Here is a 15,655-nt window from a genome sequence, read left to right on the forward strand (position 1 = left end):
ACGTGCTTCAAACGGTGTGTTTATTACAGAATTACATCAACAATATAATGTAATTGAATTGTAAGGTGATGTGCACCTGCATGTCCTGAAAGAAGAAAAATGGCCATTAATGGCAATCATATGTTCCTGAGATTGTTTTATTAGGCCGTTGAGGCGTCTGATGGAAATGTTCACATTATCTCGAGCGAAATATTAATATTACAGTAGCATTGACCACCAATGTACATTATTCACTGAAATAAAGAACTTCAATAAGCATTACATTATTTTTATTGCGCCATCTACTGCTCTCTACACTGTAAAATAATAATTAAAAAGTAAGTTACCTGGTTACCTTAAAAAAAATATCTTAAATTTGAGTTAAGACTAGGGCTGCAAGAAACGATTATTCTAATAATTGATTAATCTAACGATTATTAGAGTGATTAATCAACTAATCGTCGATTATTGTAATTTCCATCAACGACTAATCAGTAAATTTGGACCGATTATTCCACTTTTTCAATTTGTTAAAACATTGAGTTGTACATATTCTAACTATAATATATAAAAAAGAAAATCACTTCAGCTTTTGAAATGAACGTTAAGCCAAGTTCTCAGAACTCAAATCACACACAAGTGCGCTCTAAGCATTGTTTAAATATTCTGTTCTCTTTCAATTGAACAAATAAATAATAATAAACAAAAATTAGCTGCATTACAGACAAAAAAAATAGATGTTTGATAGCTCTAATAGCTGTAAAATGATAAATACAGTCAATAATAATAATGATTTATCAGTTTCAACCACAGTTACGAAATTGACACATGCAAAGTTTGGTGTCAATATAGTGTCAATATGTCATTGCAGAGATATAGCCTCAAGAGGCATTTTCATTATGGACCACATGGCGGTGCTGTTTTGAAACCTTTTAAGTATCTTAAAGGCATGGTGCTGATGGCAAATATCAAGTTTCATAATGATACACCAATTCATTTGTGAAGCATAGCATTTTATATCATAATACTGCATTGTAGTCAATGGAAATTTTATGTTTTGTTCTATTATAGCGCCACCAAGAGGCACAATCCTACCATTTTTTGTGTCCTCGGAGTGAGCCCATACATGTGTGTGTCAATTTTGGTGAAAATATCTCATTTCGTTTTGGAGTTATAGACATTTATATGAAAAAACACGTAAAAAATGACTGAAACCTGACTTTGATTGGATTTTACTCCCCCTTACTATCAAATATTTTCACATTTTGGCATAAGTGATTCGTTATCGACCTATGTTTCAGAACTTCTGATGCTGGTTTCGTCTTGATCGGACTAGCGGTTTCGAAGATATCAGCTAATGTTTTTTAAGTGCTAAATCACAACGCTGCACAAACCATACGCCGAAAGTCTGGTATCGTTGGACTCGGCAAGAATTCAGGAGACGAAAAAAGTGACTCCCATGAAAATAAGTCAAGCTCACCTAAAGTTATAAGCGTTTGAAAAAAATAATTCTCCACTAGGTGGCGCCGTTTCGAAACTTCTCAGGCTCCTTCAGGGCATCGAGCTGATGACCCAAACCGAGTTTCATAACAATCCATTCATGTGATCATAAAATACAGCATTTTAGCACATAATTCAAAATGGCCGACAGCCAAAATGGCCGACATGGTAAAATTGTATATCAGACGACTCGGCATGATGACCTGAATCCAACTTTTTTCGTATCTCCGGACCAGTAGGTGGCACAGCGCTGAAACGCTGCATGTTGCCTCAGGTCATGCTTGTGATGACATGTACCAAGTTTGGTTTGAATACGATAAACAGTCCTTCCAGAAAAATGCGGCTTTTTTTTGTGATTGTTGCGGGCAAAAATCCTTGATTATGCGGCACGTTTTCTTAAAAAATGCGATGAAAAATGCGGGATATTTATGCAATTTTATGCGATAAAATTGCGGGAACTTGCAAAAACTGCGGTTTGATGAGAAAGAGAAAAAAAGCACTACATCACAGAAAGTGCTGGAATATTTAAGTTCTCATCTTGTTTTATTGAAGACCTTAATAATGGCTCAAATTTACAAAACATTTAGTCAATCAATTTCTGTAGCTTTACAAAAGGAATATGCTACAACTTCTGAAAAAATTAATAACTTCCTGTTTTACAGATGTCGCTATACAAAACAGACATTTGAGTGCTTCCTATACACAAAGTGCAATCTCTTAAAGGGTTAGTTCACCTAAAAATGAAAATTCTGTCATTAATGACTTCCCTTTATGTTGTTGGACACAAATTAAGATATTTTAGTTGAATTCCGATGGCTCAGAAAGGCCTCCATTGGCACAATGTACACTCTCAAGACCCATAAAAGGTAGCCTACTAAAGACGTCGTTACAAAGTCCATCTCACTACAGTGGTTCTACAATAACTTTATGAAGCGACGATAATAGTTATTGTGTGCAAAAAAAACTAAATAACGACTTATATAGTGATGACTGATTTCAAAACACAGCATCATGATGCTATGAATCATCGAGTCGATTCATGATTCGGATCGCGTGTCAAACTGCTGAAATACGTGACTTTGGCGATCCAACCCGCTGAATCGACTCATTGATTCATAACGCATCAAACCGCTGAATCGACTCATTGATTCATAACGCATCAAACCGCTGAATCGACTCATTGATTCATAACGCTTCAACCCGCTGAATCGACTCATTGATTCATAACGCTTCAAACCGCTGAATCAACTCATTGATTCATAACGCTTCAAACCGCTGAATCGACTCATTGATTCATAACGCTTCAAACCGCTGAATCAACTCATTGATTCATAACGCTTCAAACCGCTGAATCGACTCATTGATTCATAACGCTTCAAACCGCTGAATCAACTCATTGATTCATAACGCTTCAAACCGCTGAATCAACTCATTGATTCATAACGCTTCAAACCGCTGAATCGACTCATTGATTCATAACGCTTCAAACCGCTGAATCAACTCATTGATTCATAACGCTTCAAACCACTGAATCAACTCATTGATTCATAACGCTCCAAACCGCTGAATCGACTCATTGATTCATAACGCTCCAAACTGCTGAATCGACTCATTGATTCATAACGCTCCAAACCGCTGAATCGACTCATTGATTCATAACGCTTCAAACCGCTGAATCGACTCATTGATTCATAACGCTTCAAACAGCTGAATCGACTCTTTGATTCATAACGCTCCAAACCGCTGAATCGACTCATTGATTCATAACGCTCCAAACTGCTGAATCGACTCATTGATTCATAACGCTCCAAACCGCTGAATCGACTCATTGATTCATAACGCTTCAAACCGCTGAATCGACTCATTGATTCATAACGCTTCAAACCGCTGAATCGACTCTTTGATTCATAACGCTTCAAACCGCTGAATCGACTCATTGATTCATAACGCTTCAAACCGCTGAATCGACTCTTTGATTCATAACGCTTCAACCCGCTGAATCGTCTCATTGATTCATAACGCTTCAAACCGCTGAATCAACTCATTGATTCATAACGCTTCAACCCGCTGAATCGTCTCATTGATTCATAACGCTTCAAACCGCTGAATCAACTCATTGATTCATAACGCTTCAAACTGCTGAATCGACTCATTGATTCATAACGCTCCAAACCGCTGAATCGACTCATTGATTCATAACGCTTCAAACCGCTGAATCGACTCATTGATTCATAACGCTTCAAACCGCTGAATCGACTCTTTGATTCATAACGCTTCAAACCGCTGAATCGACTCATTGATTCATAACGCTTCAAACCGCTGAATCGACTCTTTGATTCATAACGCTTCAACCCGCTGAATCGTCTCATTGATTCATAACGCTTCAAACCGCTGAATCAACTCATTGATTCATAACGCTTCAAACCGCTGAATCGACTCATTGATTCATAACGCTTCAAACCGCTGAATCGACTCATTGATTCATAACGCTTCAACCCGCTGAATCGTCTCATTGATTCATAACGCTTCAAACCGCTGAATCAACTCATTGATTCATAACGCTTCAAACCGCTGAATCGACTCATTGATTCATAACGCTTCAAACCGCTGAATCGACTCATTGATTCATAACGCTTCAACCCGCTGAATCGTCTCATTGATTCATAACGCTTCAAACCGCTGAATCAACTCATTGATTCATAACGCTTCAAACCGCTGAATCGACTCATTGATTCATAACGCTTCAAACCGCTGAATCGACTCATTGATTCATAACGCTTCAAAGCTTCATGATGCTGTGTTTTGAAATCAGTCAGCACACAGGGAAACTGCTTTGCTCTTTTGCTGTTATTTTTGTTGGCCAATGGGAGTTTGTGCTTCATCATGGTTTCACCGGTATCTATGGTTTCTCCACGGGGTTTGAAGCTTTTCGATGACGTTCGCGTCGGGTAATCACGTCACTTCAAAACGTTCCCATGGCAATAGGCGGAAATGGCGGCTCTTGTGTGAAGTAAACGAAAATTTTTCAACTTTCTGCTAATATATATGACTTTTTTTGCAACGAAAATGCGGGGATTATGAAATCATGATAGCCCCGCATATTTTGCACGCGGAAATAGGCAATTTATGCGGCGAAAGTGCGGCGTATTTGAAAAATATAGAATATGCGGACTTTGGCTGATTATGCGTTAAATCACGCGATCGCATAATCGCGTTTTTCTGGAGGGACTGGATAAAGCGTTGCAGAGATATTGCCTTACGTCTATTTTTGCAACCGCAACGTAAAATTTGTCTACGCGTTTATCGGAAACGATTTGACGAATTAACTTGATTTGCAAGTTTTGTTGTCGGCCTGGTCTGAAGATGATCTGGTTAAATTTTCGTGCAAATCGGACGAACCGTCTAGGACGAATTCGCAAAAGTAGGAAAATTCAAAATGGCGGGAAATTTTTCATGACGGAAAATGGCGCAATCCCTTAGGGTTCAAAAGTTATTAACATAAACATGAGTCAAATTTTGGACAGGTGGTGGCGCTAGAGGGATTGAGTTAGAGACTCCAAATTTGCTATAGAGACATTTCAGACCGTCCTCGATGAGTGTGCCAAATATCACAACTTTTTACCATACGGTTCTATGGGCTGCCATAGACTCAAGAGCGGAGGAGGAAGAAGAAGAAGAAGAAGCGGAATAATATTAATATTAATAATAATAGGAACGCCACCTTCAGTGCTTGGCCCCTAATAAGCAGTAGGAAACAGATCTAATGTAATGTAATTGTAAGTTGATGCGCACCTGCATGTCCTGAACGGAGATTCATGAGGAAAAATGGCCTTTATTAATACATTAATGCCAATCATATGTTCCTGAGATTGTTTTATTAGGCCGTTGAGGCGTCTGATGGGGACATGTTCACATTATCTCGAGCGAAATATTAATATTACAGTAGCATTGACCACCAATGTACATTATTCACTGAAATAAAGAACTTCAATAAGCATTACATTATTTTTATTGGACCATCTACTGCTCTCTACACTGTAAAATAATAATTAAAAAGTCAGTTACCTGGTTACCTTCAAATTTTAATTTTGAGTTAAGACATGGAACATTTGAGAATCGACATCATCCTTTATTCAAATATTATTCAAATATTTTGTAAGCATATTGCGTAATTGTGTGTTTTATTTGTAATAATGCAGTGAAACATGCCACATTGTGCTATTTTCATGATTTATCACTTTTTTATTTATTTATATGGTTCAGATACAATAATATTTTGAGTTTCTATTTATTAAACCAATTTCCTTCATTGTATTAACTCAATTTTTTTCATTTTAAAGCAACCAGGTTACTTACTTTTTTCTTTACTGCTCTCTATAATCACACATTATTTTTAATACATAAATAGCACAGAATATTATTTCTCTTGTGAGTCTTGTGTTTCCCGCACGTGTGTGTGTGTGTGTGTGTGTGTCGGTCCAGCTAAAGGTCAGTTTTGTGAGTTAATGTCAGACACTGATGCATTTTCCATTTCACTGTGAACTGCAATATTCTGAAAGGTTAGTCAACTTTATTTAAATATGGACGAGTGATGCATTTGTGTATAAAATGTGCCTGGTCTTCATCTGTATGAGGTGATATATATACAAGCATAACATTATGACCACTCTCTTCATCTCCTGTTAGTGGGTGGGATATATTAGGCAGCAAGTGAACATTTTGTCCTCAGAGTTGATGTGTTAGAAGCAGGAGAAATGGGCAAGCGTAAGGATTTGAGCGAGTTTGACAAGGGCCAGATTGTGACGACTGGGTCAGAGCATCTCCAAAACTGCAGCTCTTGTGCACAACAACGAGTTTGAGTCCAAATTCCCCAGATCTCAATCCAATCCAGCATCTGTGGGATGAGCTGGACAAACAAGTCCGATCCATGGAGGCCCTCTGAAAGGATCTGCTGCTAACATCTTGGTGCACACAGCACACCTTCAGGGGTCTCGACGGGTCACCAACACAATGATCGGTGTATCCATACTTTCTTTCATTTACTAATAAAATGAAAATGTTCTTGACAAAACAAAATCCGCAGCATCAGAAACTTCAGAGAGCGAGACTGAAGATCTTAATATACGTCAGATATGGTGAACCTGGAATGTAAACCTTTCGTTGTTTGCCTTTCATAAACTGAAGCATTAGAGCTTTTATAACCCTCCACTTATTCCAATGCCTAGCAACAAACAGACGAATCAGTCATGCTCCTCGACTCTCAGTCGCTGAAAGATAACACTAACGCTTTATAATCACATTATTATCAGAGCTGGTAAGATTTGAAAATACTCGTAATCAGACTACACTTTTTCTCTGTTATTCTCACAATGGCAGTCAAATATTCATAATTCGTTGATTCTCCCAACTATTTTATCTTTTAAACATTCCTTTGTGAAACACACACTGCTAATATAAATTCAGACGGTCTTCTGGGTTTGTGGAATCACACAGATCAGCCTCTGGTCATGTGATGTGCGGAACTGGGAAAATACCAGTGTATATATTTTAAGAGCCATTTTCAGTTCAACAGAGTTTAGCATTAATTTGTCTCTAATAATGATTGGAAGTCAATTTAATTTCTGCAAAAGTTTCTTTCGGACAGTTGAAATGAACCAGTTAAAAATAAAGCAATGTGGTTTTACTACTGTTGTTGTTTTTTTCTCTAGTTTTAGGCCTAATAACTCGGGCTGGTCGATTCCGAAATTTTTGGAATCGTTTCCGATTCCAACTCCTGGTTCCGTAATCGATTGGAGTCGATTCCGCACTGTTGGTTTCGATTCTTAATTTCGTTTTTTAACAATATTGATGGGGGAACTTATGCTGCCTTCACATGCTCTCGGAATTATCGTAAATACGAGTTTCCAAGGTAAAAATTGCACATGAACGGCCTCACATTTTGAAACTTGAATGCAATGAGCTCGTAATCACGACTTCAGAAATTCTAAATGATCAAATTTCCGATAGCACGTGAAGGCAGCACGAGTCCTGGAGTGACCGCAGGATATAAGGATGTAGAAAGTATCCTTCTCTGAAACTGTATTTGTAAAATGAAGATTAAGTTATGATAAGTTGCACAGTTAAGATAAATGACAAAGTTTACTTAACCCTTAATCGTCCCTTGGGCTCCAGCTGACCCCACTGGACGTTTCCTCCATTTTTTAAAAGTGTTCCCTTCATCTCAGGGCCATGAGACTCTGTGACTTTCCCTAAATAATCTAAACCACAAAAAAATCTGGGCTTGATTTGGTTGTTCTAAAGGTGTGTAAAAAATGTTTTACCGTTTAAGTCCCTCGGGGTCAGATTGACCCCACATTGAAAATGAATGGGAAAGTGTAAAAAAAAAACATTTTTTTTTCAATTTTTTTGTCAAAAAAAATTAACTAAATCCAGTATAAATCTGAAAATTTCTACATTTATATCAAGGTCTGGTCCTAGAGCATAAACACAAAGTAGAACGAACTTTCTATCTCATACACACACACGTACACACACGTACGTACACACACACACACACACACACACACACACACACACACACACACACACACACACACACACACACACACACACACACACACACACACACACACACACACACACACACACACACACACACACACACACACACACACACACACGTGTGTGACTGCAACATAGAGTATTTTTATTGAAATTGGCAAATAAAATCAACAAAACTGGCATAAATCTGAAAGATTTTCATACATAAATGAAGGACTAATACTAGAGCACAAATGCAATATGGAACAAGCATGTTCACACACACACACACACACACACACACACACGAACACACACGAACACAGTTGTCTGGAGTATTTTTTGATTTTGGCAATGAATGGGAAAATGTAAAAAATGCTCTTTTTTTCACTTTGTTTGTAAAAAAAAAAAAACTAAATCCAGTATAAATCTGAAAATGTCTACATTTATATCAAGATCTGGTCCTAGAGCATAAACACAAAGTGGAACGAACTTTATGTCTCATACACACACGCACACACACACACACACACACACACACACACACACACACACACACACACACACACACACACACACACACACACACACACACACACACACACACACACACACACACACACACACACACACACACACACACACACACACACACACACACACACACACACACACACACACACACACACACACACACGTGTGTGTGACTGCAACAGAGAGCATTTTTATAGAAACTGGCAAATAAAATCAACAAAACTGGCATAAATCTGAAAAAATTTCATACATAAATGAAGGACAAATACTAGAGCACAAATGCAACATGAACAATCATGAGAAAGAGAGGGAAAAGGGCAAATAAAAGAAAGATGAAAGGCAGCTTAACTTCTGCATAACTTCCCTCTGGACCTCTAGTGGATAATGTGGTCATTGCACTCTCTTTCTCTCTCTCTCTCTCTCTCTCTCTCTCTCTTTCTCTTTAACTATAATTCCTAAAGTTTTTCCACAAACCTACAGATGGCAGTATTCAATCCCTAACACATAGAGCAATGTCCAAAAACTATTTATATTTATTTAAGATCATCATTCAAATGATTTTTTCATAAAAAAAATTTTTTTTAATGAGCCAATTTATGACATAGTTTTTTGCAGTATTGAAGTATTTGTGCAGTAAATAGGTAAAAAACTACCAAATACCCACAAAAACACAGCATAAATCGTCTAAGGTTACGTATGTAACCTCTGTTCCCGGAGAACAGGGAACTCTCGCTGCTATGGGGAACGCCTCCAGCGTGACAGGTGTCTGAAGCTACTATCGAATCAAGTCAATCCTATTGACCGGCGACAGCCCATGATGTCATCAATGTGCGACCCGGAAGTATATAAGGGTGCCTTGCCAACACATACACATCCTCTCGTCTGAAGGGACTGTATGGCGGATAGGCCCTGAAGCATGGCAACGCGACGCAGCGTTCGTTCCCTGTTCTCAGAGGTTACATACGTAACCTTAGACGTTCCCTTTCGAAAGGGAACTCGCGCTGCGTCAGCCAGAGGTGGACAAAGTACACAACTCTATTACTTGAGTAAAAGTAAAAGTACTACTAGTCAAATATTACTCCGTTACAAGTAAAAGTTCTAAAAACAGATTTTTACTTAAGTAAAAGTACAGAAGTATTTGTATTTAAAAGTACTTAAGTATCAAAAGTAAATTTCATTTTTTATGTCAATGCATTATTTTATTATTATTGTATAAATGCACATTATGCCACTATGGTGGTTTAAGCCAGTCAGTGAAGCTCAATCCGACATGTTAGCATACGACTACCTTAAACTCATTTCAATACTTGTATAAAAGTTACACAAAGCTGCTGTCACTTTAAGGCCAAATGCACGGATCCAATACACTGATACACATCCGATGTTCTCCCAACTGTTTACTTTTCTCTTTCTCCCAAACGTTTACATTTTTGATCAATTGTATGCCAACTAAACTCATCTTTAATCTTTTCAGAAAACTGAAACATACTTTTTAAGTTTGGCCACGGGTGCACACACTGCGCAGAGGAACCACTTTCTTCCATTTTGCTATAAACTGATCAGTGTTCAAAAAATTTTGGGAAACTTCACATGACCGTATACAAGCGTGATTACTGATAGGCTGTCTGAAAAAACAACAACAACAAAAAACTTTTAAAGAAGAAAAAAATCCTCCACTGACTTTCAAATCTGCTACAGAAATTACTTTTGACTTCGAGGACCTTGATAGAAATGTAGTGGAGTAAAAAGTACAATATTTGTCTTTCAAATGTAGTGAAGTTAAAGTAAAAGTTTCCCGAAAAAATAATACTCCAGGAAAGTACAGATACAAGTAAAGTGTACTTAAGTACAGTACTCGAGTAAATGTACTTAGCTACTGTCCACCTCTGGCGTCAGCTGACGCTATGGGGAACGATATACCAACGCCACCATGCTGAGGGGAGTGTCTGCCTATTGGTATAGCCCAAGCTATGCACCTAAACGGAGCCTTAACGCAACTGCATGAGGTTCTATCCAGACTGCTCAAAGGCCCGGGCCACTACTTCCACAGAAGGGGTCCCTTTAAGGGAATGTGGCTAAGGGACCCGAAGGAGCCCCAGCCAGTCACTGCTCGGGAAACAAGTTATCCCGAATGCCACCAGGGAGGCCTGACCTGGTGCCCTAAGTGTTCTGGACACTTCGGTTTAGCCAACCCTGTCTGTTCAGAAACAGAGCCTCTGGATGGTGCCCAGGAGGGATCCAAACTAAGGGACTGAAAAACTGGAAGTCCTACTTAGCCCGGAACTCAGAGACGGGTTATCCAAGAGAGCAATACTCAGCGTAGCGCTTTACAACCCTTGCTAGCGAGGGGAGTCTGTCTGCTCAAATCAAGGATCTATCAGGTGCTTGTGTAAGGAGGCCGGAGAGGCCTACGGACTGATCTAACAGAGAGGCCTACGACCGTCTGACCAGGCTCAGGCGGCTGAGTGCTCATAGACGACCCTCAATGAGGGGAGCAACTGAACCTGCCTGGCGGGTAACCCCCAGCTGTAGGCCCAACTATGACCAGTTCTAACACAGAGAACTGGTAACCAAGAAGTGCCTAACTTGGGAACTTCGCCTTCAACGATGCCCCCGTGGGCCTACTACCTGATAGCAAGCCATGCTAGCTCCCCGAGTATCCCACTCAGGAACTCGCCTCCTACCACCTGGTAGCAAGTTTACAACTGACTGCTATGAAACCCTTGACAGTTAGACCACTGGCTGACTAATAACTACCCATTGCACTGCTATGGGGACCCGTCCTCAGGGAGGCTTGTAAAGCCTACAAGCTGTAAACGAGTCTACAATAGCCAGCGTATCTGCCAGGCATTTAGTAAAAACTGGCTGCTTTGACCAAACCACTCTCAAGTGAGAGGAGGCTGACATACACAGGGATGGTACAAAGGGCTCAGAATCACGTAGTGAACAGCCAGAGGTGACAGTGCCTCAGCAGTAGGGGTGCTTAATCTGTCTGATTTCCCGATTGGATTCGATTACGATTATTGAAGTCCCGATTCGATTACAGTCGATTTTCGATTATTAACGATTCTCGATTAGCGATGATTGATTTTCCATTTCACAACAGTAAACGAAAATACACTACAAAGTGATTGCAGTATAAAAAAAAAGTCAGCTACTGAATTACTTAACTCTTTTATTGAGTAACAACAACTCAAAGCACTTGTCGTGTAGTGTCGTGTAGTTACACAGAAATGAATACATCACATTGTGTTGTGACTCATCAAGTTGAACTAAACAATAACAAATAAATGAAAGGCTTATTTCCTTTAGGAAGTAGATCAGAACCAACATACTGTAGAAATTGGACAATTTTCTTCTTGTGTTCAGGTGGAGGAAGACTGCAGGTTGCAGTCGAAACATGTCAAGGTAAAGAAGAAGTTTTTTCTCCACCTAAACACCTTGTCTTTCTAGAAGAAAATTGTCCAATTTAATCATTAAGAAGACAAAATTAACATATTTGAACAACTTACTGTAGCTTCAGCTTATATACTGTACTGTAGAACACAGTGACAAAATGTCAAGAGTGATGGATGCGGTGCGCGCGTGGGGGGGGCGGGAGCGCGTGGACCGCTCGAGCTCCTCTCGTTCGTCCTGACGTGAGAAAGACAAAAGGGGAAAAAACGACAGAAGAAAAACAGGTTCGTGTCGGAGGAGTGTCGAGGCCCGTTCGGTTCCGTGAGCGGGAGCCGCGGGTCGGTGCATCGGAGCGGCGGTGTGTTTCCAGCATCATTCCGGCTGTGTGTGTGTGTGTGATCCGCTCATCGCGTCCTCAGGATCTCCTTTATTCCCGCGAATGTGCGCGTCGATGTGTGTCGCGCTCGCTCATCTAAAGCGCTCATAAATCTGCGGATTGAAGGCGTTTATTCTGTGTTTGTGCGCGAATCTGAGCCGTGCTAATGCGCTAATGCTAATGTGCCTGAGCTCCAGAGGAGGCGAGGCGGGAGGATTTCTAGAGTGTTCCCTCAGAATCATCTCAGCATTAACGACAGATTTACATTCATCTAATGAACACATACACACACACACACACACACACGGTGGTAGTGTCAGGTTTAGATAAATAAAAAAATCGATTTTTGAAAATTTAATGATCGATTCATGCTCGTCCATAACATACTCGCGATTAATCGATAATCAATTTTTTTCACCACCCCTACTCAGCAGCGCACCTCCCTCACCCACATAGCCTAGGCCACATGCCCAACTGAAGCTCCAGCGTCAGTCTCTAGTAAACACACTCTAAAAGAGACAAACTACTCTAACCTGCGGTGGCTTAGGGAAACCTAAGACACATAGTAAAAAACCCTAAGCGGTAGAAAAACACTCCATTCTCCCAGAAGGGCGTCCTAAAGCTTAGTACTCCGCAAACATTTCAAAGAAAAGAGCGGCGGCCTAAACACCACTCTCACCATGAGAGGAGGCCCTCATTACATACATATGATACCATGAGCGGTGGCCTGCCTCGCGATATCTTGACCACCAAGGGAAAGCCAACACACGCTCACCTCCACAGCCCAGCTCCTGGTGCTGCAATAAGCCACCTACAGGGCGAAACTTCAGTTAACTCCTCCTTCCTAATGGTTGCGTAAACCCACACTCTATACAGGGAACAAAGGTCTGTAAGAAATACATATTTTAGTGTTATCACACAAAATAGACAAACCTCACCTGCGGCGTGTAGAGCGAAGACTCACCACACGGTTCTCATATGACCGCGGTGTTCTACTGCCCTTGCATGCCTGAAAGGGGCGCTCTCACTGATCAAGCCAAGCCCCAGGCCTGATGTAAGAAGCGCCTGGAGAAACGCTCTATGAAGATAAACTATATGAGGGATCCCTCTTCCTAGGGGAGACCGGCCTCTTCTGCGACCTACTCCTATGAGGGGGCACACGAAAGGCAATCCTGGTACTCTGGCCCTATCTCCAGCCCTCGGGCCATGACGGGTCAGGCCCTCCCGCCTGCCTGGGCGCGGATCCGGATCTCAGCGGTGCGCAGGTTAAACGCTGCCGAACGCGCCTTCGCCTCTCCAAACTTTTATTGAAAAGTTTGCAAGGCAAAACCGGCGAATCGTGGAGAAAGCTCTTTCCTTTCTCCACGATATCCGCCGCGTTCGACCACAGATGTCTCTCCGAGGCCACCATCGCCGCCCATGATCAGCCGAATGCGGCAGCTGTTTTGCTTGGTGGCGCGGAGAGCTAGACCTGTGGTGCGGCGCAGTTCGACTACCGCATCAGGGGTTAAAAACCTACCCCTGATCGAGATCCCCCAGCAGATCTGCCTGGTATGCCTGAAACACTGCCATGGTGTGAAAAGCAGCACCAGCCTGACCTGCTGCCGTGTATGCCCTGCCATTAAAGCACCACGTGATTCAGAGAGGTAGATGGCAGAGTTTGAGTAGTGCTGGGCGGTATGACCAAAAATATATATCACGGTATTTTTCTAAATTATATCGGTTTCATGGTATATGACGGTATTTTTTCCCCTATGCATGACCGGGTGTTAATCACATTTTCTACTGATTGAGAGAGGAAATACTGCAGGAGATTCACTAGAATGCCCTGTTTTACTGTCATGATGAGTGAATATTGTAGAAAAACTCCACACTAGAGTTAATACAGGTTAACAATGCCTCATAAAATGATGCTGTGGAGAGACAACAACTAATAAAACAAAGACCTGCAACACACTCAGAGTCATACTTACAGACACCTGAATATTAAAAGTTGAGTTGAGGGCACCTTAAGCATTTTAAAAATCTAATCCTATATAACAACAAACTGCCAAAACGAGGAGAAACGTGGATATCAAAGAGAGCACTTTCTGAACGAATGACACATCAGTTTAACATAGAAAGAATAAAGCAGTTCCTTTTTGGCCCATTCTTCTTTGAATTGTCAGTTTATTTATTAATTTACATCATTGTCTTTTGTGTAGCACAATAAGCCATTGTGTCAGCGCGTTCGTGATCAGACACACGGTTGTATCAGTGTAATCAGTGCATACATTTCATTTTAATAAGACGTGATGAAATATGCGCGCACGCTTCTGGTTCATGTCTAGACTAGAGCAGTAGAGTATCTGAAATATGTCCATTAAAAACTTAAACGCGCTGGCTCCGGTCTAAATCAGTGCTATATGATCCATGTGGAGAACGCTGTTAATCTCATCGCGGCGCTCCGCGCAGAAACCGCTCTCTCTCTCTCGCGCGCGCCGCATGTAGTTTGAATTCCCCGCTGTAATCAAGGGCTGAATCCGAAATCGCCCCCATAACCTCAAATAGGGCATTATTTGGAGGGCACAGCGCTTTGTAGTGGTGTCCGAAACCCTATTGGACGTTATTGAGTGCACTCATTATATCCCATTGCACCGCAATAACGAGTGTACAGCCGATGTACACACAACGCTGTCCAACTTCACGCACGTTTTCATTCACTCCTTCAAATGTGATAACGTAGGGAATAGTGAATGAGGGTATAGGATTCAGCCATACAGTGCATCAATGAAATGGGTCCCCTCTCAAACAATGACGCGCTGCGCCGTGTTCCGAACGTTGTTAAAGCGACATATACCGGTACTGCGGTATCATCAAAATTCATATCATAAAAAAAATAAATACCGGTATTCGGTATGAACCGGTATACCGCCCAGCACTAAGTTTGAGCTCTCAGTGTTGATGCCCACAAAATGCGAGAAAAGTTCGCAAACTTTCCTCGCCAGTTGGTAGCAACAACACATATCCATATTCCCCTATCCCCTCGACATCAGCGAAGTTAAAACGCTGATGTCGATGAACATCGGGTCGAATATGGATTCTTCCATGCCCTCTCGATCTCTGTAAGAAGATCAGGAAGGAACGGAAGGCTCATCTGAGCTGATGGTTTACGGCCAAGGAGAAATCGATCGTGCAATCTATCACGAGCGATCTCTCCTCTAAAGAGAAAAGTAAGAAATCTGTAGAGTCAATATTGTTTGTTTATTAAACTGAGAGAAGTAGCAGGTTCCGCCAGTTTATTCAACCTGAAGAAATGTTGGTTGCACTTTATTTGTGATATTACAGTTT

General features: G+C 40.9%; 1 long non-coding RNA gene across 1 annotated transcript in view; it reads left to right on the forward strand.

The window, feature by feature from the left end:
* Window positions 1-15,655, forward strand: part of LOC307118867 — a 272,203-nt gene that overhangs the window by 179,310 nt on the left and 77,238 nt on the right. The window lies entirely within an intron of this gene.

The sequence above is a fragment of the Gobio gobio genome, assembly GCF_949357685.1.
Source record: "Gobio gobio genome assembly, chromosome: 22".
Lineage (NCBI taxonomy): Eukaryota > Metazoa > Chordata > Actinopteri > Cypriniformes > Gobionidae > Gobio > Gobio gobio.